The sequence below is a fragment of the Chiloscyllium plagiosum genome, unplaced genomic scaffold, assembly GCF_037043375.1.
Source record: "Chiloscyllium plagiosum isolate Xiang-an unplaced genomic scaffold, Cpla_swu_hap1 HiC_scaffold_53Y, whole genome shotgun sequence".
In the NCBI taxonomy this organism is placed as follows: domain Eukaryota; kingdom Metazoa; phylum Chordata; class Chondrichthyes; order Orectolobiformes; family Hemiscylliidae; genus Chiloscyllium; species Chiloscyllium plagiosum.
Window position 1 is genome coordinate 1,295,273 of NW_028270192.1, and position 11,995 is coordinate 1,307,267.

The 11,995-nt window shown below is 44.0% G+C and overlaps 2 non-coding genes across 2 annotated transcripts; both read left to right on the forward strand.

Annotated features, from left to right (window-relative positions):
* The first annotated feature begins 1,786 nt into the window (after positions 1–1,786).
* trnar-ucg (transfer RNA arginine (anticodon UCG)) lies at positions 1,787–1,859 on the forward strand. The gene has a single exon. It is a non-coding gene; the product is annotated as a tRNA-Arg (tRNA).
* Positions 1,860–2,492: 633 nt separating this feature from the next.
* Positions 2,493–2,574, forward strand: trnas-aga (transfer RNA serine (anticodon AGA)). The gene has a single exon. It is a non-coding gene; the product is annotated as a tRNA-Ser (tRNA).
* The last annotated feature ends 9,421 nt before the right edge of the window (positions 2,575–11,995 follow it).

The window sequence follows — 11,995 nt, forward strand, 5'->3', positions numbered from 1 at the left end:
ATACGTTGACGCTCTGCTGGAAAGTTCTCTCGGGACATCGCCTCTGTGCTTCTGCATGTAAAGCTTGCATTTGTCCTATTGTCCATTTCAAATACCAGCTCTCCACAAAGGACACCTCCGTCAGTTTGGCGGTATCTTCTGGTGTGTCTCCATCTGTGGGTGAAAATGAGCATGACTTCCTCAAAAGAGTTACAATTCGTTATACTTCTGTCCCATTATTGTGCCTTGCAAGAACATACGATAACCTCATTGACATTTGACCTGGAAACATTAGGACACACGAGACCTTGGGCCAAAGTTCGAAACTGTGACTAGAATAGATGGCTCTCAGATAAGCCGCAATGCACACGGGCGGAATGTCTTTCTCCCACTTTGTAAATCTCTGGAACACTCAAGACAGTATCCAAATATTTACTGGGATCACTACAGTACGAGTACTATAGATGTGTCATTTTTTTCCCAGTGTGTGCAGGAGGGCTTCCTAACACATTACCTACACATGCCTTCAAGTGTCGACGCCACTTTCGATTTAGTACTGGCTAACGAGCCTGGCCAGGTTTTAGATTCGGAAGTAGGTGAGCAGTTTGGAGATAGCGATCACAATTCTCTCAGGTTTACTTTCGTGAATGAAAGGATTAGGTGTACTCCACGGAGCAAGAGTTTCAGCTGGAGGAAGGAAAATTACGATGCAATGAGGTAAGGTTTAGGAAGCGTAGAATGGGGTAGGAGACTGCAGGGGGTGAGCTCATTAAAATGTGGAGCTTATTCAAGGAAAAGCTCCTGTGTGTCCTCGATAAGTATGTACCTGTCAGGCAGGGAAGAAGATATAGAATGCGTGAGCCATGGTTTACTAAGGAAGTGAAATCCCTGGTCAAGAAGAACAAGATTTCTTATGTTTGGACAAAATGTGAAAACTCAGTTAGAGCGCTCGAGGGTTCCAACGATATCAGGAGAGACCTAAAAAGAGAGCTGAGAAGAGCCAGGAGGAGACATGAGCAGTCGTTGGCAGATAGGATCAGGGTTAACATTAAAGGTTTCCATAGGAATGTCAGGAATAAAAGAATGACGAGAGTTAAGTTTGGGACAATCAAGGATAATAGTGGGAAGTTGTGTGTGGAGTCAGAGGACATAGGGGAAGCACTAAATAAATATTTTGCGACAGTGTTCGCTATAGAAGATGAAAATGTTGGCGAGGAAGATACAGAGCTACTTGCGCCTAGACGAGAAGAGATTAAGGTTCACAAGAAAGAGATATTAGAAATAGTGCAGAGTGTGAAAATAGATAAGTCAGCTGGGCCGGATGGGAGTGATCTGATTTTGTTCAGCAAATGCACTGCAGGAAGGTACAAATCAAGCTAATGCTTACAACGGCACGTTTTGAGCCGCTAATTTCAGTGAAGTGGCGGCACCAATAAAAGGCGTCACGCATCTCGTCTAATTCCACATCGTGAGCTCGAAATGACCAGAGGTTTCTCGCCGAGTTTCTGCAGGGTCTTGTTTGGACGACACCATGACACTTTTTGACTGGAGTGGATCATGAAATCGCGTCGTGACTGTGAATAAAACGATGAAAACTTCCAGCAGAGAAGGACGCGACCCTGAAGCAGGCAGCTGAGGACAAATGTTTCTCCTTTGCCAGTGAAAGGCACTGCTTCACAAATTGGAAACTTCGAAGTGAATCAATGTTGGTGATTATCTTCGGTGCTTGTTCACTTTTTTAATTCTGATTCCGTGAAAGTTCACGGCATTACATATCGACATTCTGCCACCGGCAGGCCTGTCTCTTGGGCCAGTGGTGTAATGGCTAACGCGTCTGACTTCGGATCAGAAGATTGTAGGTTCGAGTCCTCCCTGGCTCGAGGGGGTGTGTTTCGCTTTAACCGTGGTACACATTGACACTCCCCTAAAAAGTTATTTCAGGACATCGTCTCTGTGCATCCGCATGTAAAGCTTGTATTTGTCCTATTGTCCATTTCAAATTCCAGCTCTCCACAACGGACACCTCCGTCAGTTTGGGGGTATCTTCTGGTGTGTCTCCCTCTGTGGGTGAAAATAAGCATGAGTTCCTCAAAAGAGTTACAATTCGTTATTCTACTGTGCCATGTAAGAACATAGGATAACCTCATTGATATTTGACTTGACAACATTAGAACACACGAGACTTTGGGCCAAAGTTCGAAACAGCGACTGGAATAGATGGCTCTCAGATTAGCCGCAATGCACACGGGCGGAATGGCCTTTTCACACTTTAGAAATACTTGAGGACAATTTGAAAAAAATCTGCCACGAAAATGTTCAGACAGGGTGTTTTATTTACACCAAATACGGTAGTATATATCACTTTGTCTTAGTATTTACTTGTGAGGATTCGGTATTCTCAGCACCGTGGCCCGGATCGTATTCCAGAGATGGAAGCATTTCGCTCAAGTCAACGATAGCTTTCAATGAGATCACGGCTGATTTGGTCAATGCTCAACCGACCTGAACTGTCTGTAGTCATGGCCGAGTGGTTAAGGCGGTGGATTAGAAATCCATTGGGGTTTCCCCACGTAGGTTCGAATCCTGCTGACTACGTAATGAATGCTTTCCTGCTGGTACAATTCTCGCTCAAAGTTCAGAAAAACTATTTTGTGAACCAGGCCGGTAATTTGATTCGACTTGGGAAACTCGAGTTCTTCATCAGAAATGTTCCATATTTAAAACATTATCTCTGTTTCTCTTTCCAGATACACTACTCGATACATCGGGTTTCTGCAGCTGTTATTGAACGTCCTGAGCAGAAGTTCTGCTTTTCATTAGATTCCTTTAATCCCTGTCCACTGTTCTCTGACTCGGGTCAGTGGCAACACTTCCTCCTGCTCGTCAAAGTGCTCATTCCCCACTGCTCCCTCTCCCATCATTAGAAACAACCGCAGGAAATCGCCACTTCACCATCTTTGTTCCAAAATGAAACTCATCAGCCTCGGGAATCTCTCCACCAAACGGGACTTCTCATCCCTGGACATGGTGCAAGCCAGTGGATTGTGAAGAGATACTGTGAAAATATTGTCAGTTGGCAGTTGAAAAAATGTTTAGGAAGCAAACCATTTCTTCCAGGAAGACAAGATATCCAATTCCTGGCTCAGACCGCACGCTAACACCAGATCCAGAAATTTTATCGCCAGCCTGCTCCTAAGATCGAATCTGTATCCGACAAGGACAACCTTGTCCAGGGGCAATCCTCGTGCGAACAAAAAATGCAGACGATGCAACAGCCAAAATGAAACCCTGGCACACATATCAGGACACTGTTTATTCGTTAAGAATAAAAGGATTAAAAGACACAATGTGGTTCTCGAAATGTTAAGAGAACAAGTCGGCAAATATGGATGGACATCATACCTAGAACCAAGGTTGGTGTCCGAGGATGGCAAACTTTGGAAACCGGACATCATATTCAAAAAGGAGAACAGCTCGAAAGTGGCAGTTGTAGATGTCACGGTCCGGTTCGAGAACAGTGACCAGTCCTTAGAACAAGCGTGGACTGAAAAGACCCAGAAGTACAAACATCTGAGCAAAGAAGTGGAGCGCCTCACAGGAGGCACCAAGCCACAATTCTTCGGTTTCGTTATCGGAGCCAGAGGAAAATGGTTTGGAAAGAATGACTCCCTAATGGACTTTCTGGGCATAAAGAGGTTTAAGACCTTCGCCTCTAAAGTCTCACGTGAGACACTTTGGATGACTCTGCAGCTCTTGCAGATATTCAACGATTCTTAATTTATTTTGAATCAAATTGAGAGCAAGTTGACTCTCTATATTATTTACGTTATTATTTAGGCACCAGCTTTGTAAATCTTGAGAAACTCTTTGGGAAATGGAATCAGAGGAGAATGAAGAAGTGTGAACTGTCCCACCGAATAGAGGACGGGACACTGACTCTGATGTTCTCGGGACAGGAACTGATCTGAGACATTGAAATCATTCTCGCTCACGTACGTGAGGAATGCAAACTTTATCTGGACTCTGGGACAATGAAAGTCTCTGGAACTCGCAAGACAATATCCGAATACTTACTAGTATCACTACAGTACGAGTACTATAGCTGGGTCATTTTTTGCCCAGTGTGTGCAGGAGGGCTTCCTGACACAGTATGTAGACATGCCTTCAAGGGACGTAGCCACTTTCGATTTAGTACTGGCTAACGAGCCTGGCCAGGTTTTAGATTCGGAAGGAGGTGAGCAGTTTGGAGACAGCGATCACAATTCTCTCAGGTTTACTTTCGTGAATGAAAGGAATAGGTGTACTCCACGGAGCAAGAGTTTCAGCTAGTGGAAGGGAAATTACGATGCAATGAGGTACGGTTTAGGAAGCGTAGAATGGGGTAGGAGACTGCAGGGGGTGAGCTCATTAAAATGTGGAGCCTATTCAAGGAAAAGCTCCTGTGTGTCCTCGATAAGTATGTACCTGTCAGGCAGGGAGGAAGATATAGAATGCGTGAGCCGTGGTTTACTAAGGAAGTGGAATCCCTGGTCAAGAAGAACAAGATGTCTCATGTTTGGACAAAATGTGAAAACTCAGTTAGAGCGCTCGAGGGTTCCAACGATATCAGGAGAGACCTAAAAAGAGAGCTGAGAAGAGCCAGGAGGAGACATGAGCAGTTGTTGGCAGATAGGATCAGGGTTAACATTAAGGGTTTCCATAGGAATGCCAGGAATAAAAGAATGACGAGAGTTAAGTTTGGGACAATCAAGGATAATAGTGGGAAGTTGTGTGTGGAATCAGAGGAGATAGGGGAAGCACTAAATAAATATTTTGCGACAGTGTTCGCTATAGAAGATGAAAATGTTGGCGAGGAAGATACAGAGCTACTTGCGTCTAGACGAGAAGAGATTGAGGTTCACAAGAAAGAGATATTAGAAATAGTGCAGAGTGTGAAAATAGATAAGTCAGCTGGGCCGGATGGGAGCGATCTTTTTTTGTTTAGCAAATGCACTGCAGGAAGGTACAAATCAAGCTGATGCTGACAACGGCACGTTTTGAGCCGCTAATTTCAGTGAAGTGGCGGCACCAATAAAAGGCGTCACGCATCTCGTCTAATTCCACATCGTGAGCTGGAAATGACCAGAGGTTTCTCGCCGAGTTTCTGCAGGGTCTTGTTTGGACGACACCATGACACTTTTTCACTGGAGTGGATCATGAAATCGCGTCGTGACTGTGAATAAAACGATGAAAACTTCCAGCAGAGAAGGACGCGACCCTGAAGCAGGCAGCTGAGGACAAATGTTTCTCCTTTGCCAGTGAAAGGCACTGCTTCACAATTTGGAAACTTCGAAGTGAATCAATGCTGGTGATTATCTTCGGTGCTTGTTCACCTTTTTAATTCTGATTCCGTGAAAGTTCACGGCATTACATATCAACATTCTGCCACCGGCAGGCCTGTCTCTTGGGCCAGTGGCGTAATGGCTAACGCGTCTGACTTCGGATCAGAAGATTGCAGATTCAAGTCCTCCCTGGCTCGAGGGGGTGTGTTTCGCTTTAACCATGGTACACATTGACACTCCCCTAAAAAGTTATTTCAGGACATCGTCTCTGTGCATCCGCATGTAAACCTTGCATTTGTCCTATTTTACATTTCAAATGCCAGCTCTCCACAACGGACACCTCCGTTAGTTTGGCGGTATCTTCTGGTGTGTCTCCCTCTGTGGGTGAAAATGAGCCTGAGTTCTCAAAAGAGTTACAATTCGTTATTTTTGTGTCGCATTATTGTGACATGTAAGAACAGAGGATAATCTCATTGACATTTGACCTGGAAACATTAGAACATACGAGACTTTGGGCCAAAGTTCGAAACTGCGAGTGGAGTAGATGGCTCTCAGATTAGCCGCAATGCACACGGGCGGAATGGCCTTTTCCCACTTTGTAAATCTTTGAGGACAAATTGAAAAAAATCTGCAACAAAATGTTCAGACAGGGTGTTTTATTTACACCAAATGCGATAATATCTATCGCCTTGTCTTGTTATTTACTTGTGAGGATTCGGTATTCGCAGCACCGTGGCCCGGATCATATTCCCGCTCATGGAATGGTTGTATTGTTCAGCAAACATATCAGTGTACCAGTCCTTCTGCCGATTTTCCGATGCTGGCAGGTGATTGGTTTTGTCCAAAACATTATGAAGGTTAACATAAAACAAATAGCTGCAGCTGCTGGAAATCTGAGCCAAAAAGGAAAATTGTTTGTGCAGCGGAGCATGACAATAAACAGAAACGTCGACGCTCCTGCTCCTCGGATGCAGCCTGACCTGCTGTGCTTTTCCAGCATCACTCTGATCTAAAGTCAGGTTTCCAGCATCTGCTGTCCTCATTTTTGCCTAGTTTCTTCAGTGTCTCTGGTTCCCAATTCAAGAACTCCATCTCTAGCGGTTTCATGTTTGTCCCTCCGTACTGAGGAGTTGAAGAGTGAAGAAAAGTAACTCATCCCCTCCATCTCTGGGGTAATTAGGGACTGAAAATGAATCGTGTCACATTGAAATATATCTACATGCGAATTAATCTCTGTCTTTTACTGGGAACCATCGCTTTCATTGTAACCATCAGGAAAGATCATTTCGTTCGCCAGAAAAATAAATGAATATGTCACTAACCTTTGTTTTCTTCAGGTCCGAGAATACTCAGATCAATAGCTCCATTGCTTCCCTCTGCTGGTCATGTTCGCAAAGAGATATGGCAAATTGCCAAGTGTGATTTTCCTTTCAATAAATAATTTTGACTCAGTTTGCCTGCAAATATCTATTCCTACCTTTGTACTTTTCTTCTTTTACATTGGTGTCTCGCACCTTACAAATGACAGCAAAGGTATGAAAGGAGATGGAAGCATTTCGCTCATCAAGTTAACGGTAGCTTTCAATGAGATCACGGCTGCTTTGGTCAATGCTCAACCAAGCTGAGCCGTCGAAAGTCATGGCCGAGTGGTTAAGGCGATGGATTGCAAATCCATTGGGGTTTCCCCACGTATGTTCGAATCCTGCTGACTACGTTATGAATGCTTCCATGCTGGTACAATTTTCGCTCAAAGTTCAGAAAAAGTATTTTGTGAACAAGGCCGGTAATTCGATTCGACTTGGGAAACTTGAGTCCTTCATCAGAAATGTTCCATATTTAAAACATTATCTCTGTTTCTCTTTCCAGATACACTGCTCGACACATCGGGATTCTGCAGCTGTTATTGAACGTCCTGAGCAGAAGTGCTGCTTTTCATTAGATTCCTTTAATCCCTGTCCTCTGTTCTCTGACTCGGGTCAGTGGCAACACTTCCTCCTGCTCGTCAAAGTGCTCATTCCCCACCGCTCCCTCTCCCATCATTAGAAACAATCGCAGGAAATCGCCACTTCACCATCTTTGTTCCAAAGTGAAACTCATCAGCCTCGGGAATCTCTCCACGAAACGGGACTTCTCATCCCTGGACATGGTGCAAGCCAGAGGATTGTGAAGAGATACTGTGAAAATATTGTCAGTTGGCAGTTGAAAAAATGTATAGGAAGCAAACCATATAATTTAGGCTCCAGATTTGTAAATCTTGAGAAATTCTTTGGGAAATGGAATCAGAGGAGAATGAAGAAGTGTGAACTGTCAGACCGAGTAGAGCACGGGACATTGACTCTGATGTTCTCGGGACAGGAACTGATCTGAGACATTGAAATCATTCTCGCTCACGTACGTGAGAAATGCAAACTTCATCTGAACTCTGGGACAATGAAAAACTCTGGAAAACTCACGACAATGATGTGTTTCTGTTCGCCGAGCTTAACATTTTTGTTGGAAACGTTTCGTCTCCTGTCTAGGTGGCATCCTCAGTGCTTGGGAGCCTCCTGTGAAGCGCTTCTGTGGTGTTTCCTGCGGCATTTATAGTTGCCTGTCCTTGCCGCTTCCTGTTGTCAGTTTCAGCTGTCCGTTGCAGTGGCTGGTATATTGGGTCCAAGTCGATGTGTTTGTTGATGAAGTTTGCGGATGAGTGCCATGCTTCTGGGAATTCCCTGGCTGTTCTTTGTTTGGCTTGCCCTACAATAGTAGTGTTGTCCACTCGTTTTCATGTTGCTTGTCGTCTGTGTGTGTGGCGACTACGCATAGTTGGTCGCTTCGTTTCGTGGCTAGTTTACGTTCCTGGATGCAGATCGTTAGCTGTCTTCCTGTTTGTCCTATGTAGTGTTCGGTGCAGTCCTTGCATGGGATTTTGCATGCTACATTAGCTTTGCTTATGTTGGGTATCGGGTCCTTAGTTCTGGTAAGCTGTTGTCTGAGTGTGGCTGTTGGTTTGTGTGCTGTTAAGAGTCCAAGTGGTCGCAGTAGTCTGACTGTCAGTTCGGAGATGTTCTTGATGTGTGGTAGTGTGGCTAGTCCTTTGGGTTTTGGCATGTCCTCGTTCCGTGGTCTATCCCTTTGGCATCTGTTGATGACATTGCGAGGATATCCGTTTTTGGCGAATACCTTGTATAAGTGTTCCTCTTCCTCTTTTTGCAGTTCTGGTGTGCTGCAGTGTGTTGTGTCCCTTTTGAATAGTGTCTTGATGCAACTTCGTTTGTGTATGTTGGGGTGGTTGCTCTCATAATGCAGGACCTGGTCTGTGTGTGTGCCTTCCCTGTGTAACTTTGTGGTGAATTCTCCGTTAGGTGTTCTCTGTACCATCACGTCTAGGAATGGGAGTTGGTTGACCTTTTCTTCCTTTCTGGTGAATCGGATTCCTGTGAGTGTGGAGTTGATGATCCTGTGTGTTTTCTCTATTTCCGTGTTTTTAATGATAACAAAGGTGTCTTCCATGTATCTGAACCAGTGTTTGGGTTGAATTTGCGGTAAGACTGCTCTAACCTTTGCATTACCTGCTTCTGCTACGAGTCCCGAGATCGGTGAGCCCATGGGTGTTCCGTTGATTTGTTCGTATATCTGCTTGTTGAATGTGAAGTGTGTTGTGAGGCACAAGTCCCAAGATTTAGGAAGATTAGGTAAGATTTAGGAAGCGTAGAATGGGGTAGGAAACTGCAGGGGGTGAGCACATTAAAATGTGGAGCTTATTCAAGGAAAAGCTCCGGTGTGTCCTCGATAAGTATGTACCTGTCAGACAGGGAGGAAGATATAGAACGCGTGAGCCGTAGTTTACTAAGGAAGTGGAATCCCTGGTCAAAAAGAAGAAGAAGTCTTATGTTAGGACAAAATGTGAAAACTCAGTTAGAGCGCTCGAGGGTTCCAACGATATTAGTAAAGTTCTACACAGAGAGCTGAGAAGAGCCAGGAGGAGACATGTGAAGTTGTTGGCAGATAGGATCAGGGTTAACCCTAAGGTTTTCCATAGATATGTCAGAATTAGAAGAATGAGGAGAGTTAAATTTGGGACAATCAAGGATAATAATGGGAAGTTGTGTGTGGAGTCAGAGGAGATGGGGAAGCGCTAAGTAAATATTTTTCGACAGTGTTCGCTATAGAAAATGAAAATGTTGGCGTGGAAGATGCTGAGATACTTGCGTCCAGAATACTAGAGATTGGGGTCCACAAGGTTTAGGTGATAGAAATACTGCAGAGTGTGATTACAGACAAGCTCCCTGGGCTGGATGGGATCTATCCTAGTATCCTCTGGGAAGCAAGGGAAGAGATTGATGAGCCTTTGGCATCGATCGTCAAATCATCGTTATCTACAGGAATAGTGCCCGTGGAATGGAGCATAGCGTACGTTGTTCCCGTGTTCAAAAAGTGTCGTAGAGACAACCCTGGTAATTACAGACCAGTGAGTCTCACTGCAGTTGTTAGTAACGTTTTGCAAAAGGTTATTATGGATAGGATTTATGACCATCTGGAAAAGAATAATCTGATCAGGGACAGTCAGCACGGTTGTGTGATGGTTCGGCCTTGCCTAACGAATCTTATTGACTTTTTTGACAAAGTGACCAAACAGGGAAATTACAGTAAACCGATTAATGCGGTGTATATGGGTTTCAGAACGTTGTTCGATAAGGTTCCCCACAATAGGCTATTATACAAAATATGGTGGAATGGAATTGTGGGAGAGATTGCAGCTTTGATCAGTAATTGGCTTGCCAATAGAAAACAGTGTTGTAGTTATTGGAACATGTTCTTCTTGGTGTCCATGTACTGGCGGCCTACCGCAAGGGTCGGTGTTAGGTCCACTGCTGTTACATGAGATCTAACCTTGCCAATCAGTCTCCCACGGGGAACATTGTTGAACGCCTTACTGAAGTCCATATAGATAACATGTACTGATCTGTCCTCATCAATCTTCTTTGGTACTTCTTCAAAAAACTCAATCAAGTTTGTGAGACATGATTTCCCACGCACAAAGCCATATTAACTGTCCCGAATCAATCCTTGTCTTTCCAAATACATGTACATTCTGTTCCTCAGGATTCCCTCCAACAATTGGAGTATTCTTGGCAAATGCTGTTTCATGTAGGGGATGCGAGGTCATATACTTTGTTGGGAAGAATCAAAAGACACACTACTATTAAAATCGATAGAAATGCAAAAGATGTGCAGTGCAGAGGAGTCTCAGTGTTCTTATACATGAAACGAACAAAGGTTAATCACGTATTTATTTCTTGCTGGCAAAAGAAAGCCTTTTCTGATGCTCACAATTAAAGAGATGGTTTCAAAGAAAATAGGAAAATTAAGTCACCAGTAGAGTAATCAATTACCAATATAGCCCTCGTGATGTTTTATGGGACATGTGGGATGTTTTTGATTATGTTTCTCCAAACGTTTTTACAATGGAACCGAGAGTGTTTGATTGGAAGTTAAGATCACGCATGACTATTGCCATTTTTGTCACTCGCACTCAATATTTTTTCCTTGTACGAGTTATTTCGTTTTGTGGTTACTGCGAGTGGGCTTGTAAACTACACATGCTTGTGAGTTCATTACTCACTGTTCCTCAACTCCAGCCAAACAGACTTTACATCCTTATTTCATGAATCAAGGTAATCTCTAACCATTGCAGAGATGTCAAAAAAATTTCGATATTTCGCAGGCCCCTGTATATCATCTTACAATATTAATTGATCCTTTACTGTGTTGCAGTTGTGCATAAGAAGAGAAAAATAGCATCGAAAATGGTAGACCTCCGCTTCACACATCCGTTATTGAAGCAAAAATGCAGATTACTGTCCATAATACGATCGTGGAAGCATGTGCCGAACCCTCAGGAAACACAGAATAATTTCAGTGCCACAGGGCATGTCAGGGGCAGCACCAGAAAGACAACAGAAATGCTGCTCTGAGCTCCTATTTTGGATGTACTTCTCAATGAGAAATAGAGTGTTACATGTGTTCCATCAGGAGTTACCTCACACATGGAAGTAACCAGTGTTGCAGACGGTCATATCATCCGAGTTCCAAGCCGTATAATCAGAGACATTCAATATTCTGTGCATAACTGCAAGAAACAGCTGTCCAAGGCGTTTACAGTCCTGGTGAAATTATGAATGCAGCTCTCTCGTTGTCATTCTCTTCCTCCTATGTCGTGTTTCGTGCAGTCCCAGCGTGGAATCTCGTCAACCACGTTTGATCTGCACATGATGCGTATTGGGCCTTGTTTTCTCGTGAGTTGTTGTCTGAGTGAGGCTCTCGGTTTCTGTGCTGTCATAAGTCCGAGTGTTCGGATGAGTCTGGATATTGTTTTCCAGAATTTGTTTTTAATACAGGGAAGCATGATTTAAAAATTACCTCAAAGCATATCCTCGATGCCAATTTTGTGCCATGCATCTGCGAATGAAGATGTGTGGATATTGGTTATTGGCAAAGAATGTGTGTGGGCGTCAGTCCAGCAGTCCCTAGTAGTAATACGTACAAACGGCAAGGGCCACACATTCGACTAGAATAGCACAACAATAATAGGACAGGGCAAGCAGAAGACAGCCAAACAATTCCTGGAAGCAGGGCGCTCATCCACGGATTCCATCCGTTGGACACAATCTGCAATCCCAACAAATGGAAGCAGCGGGAATGAAACCAAATGA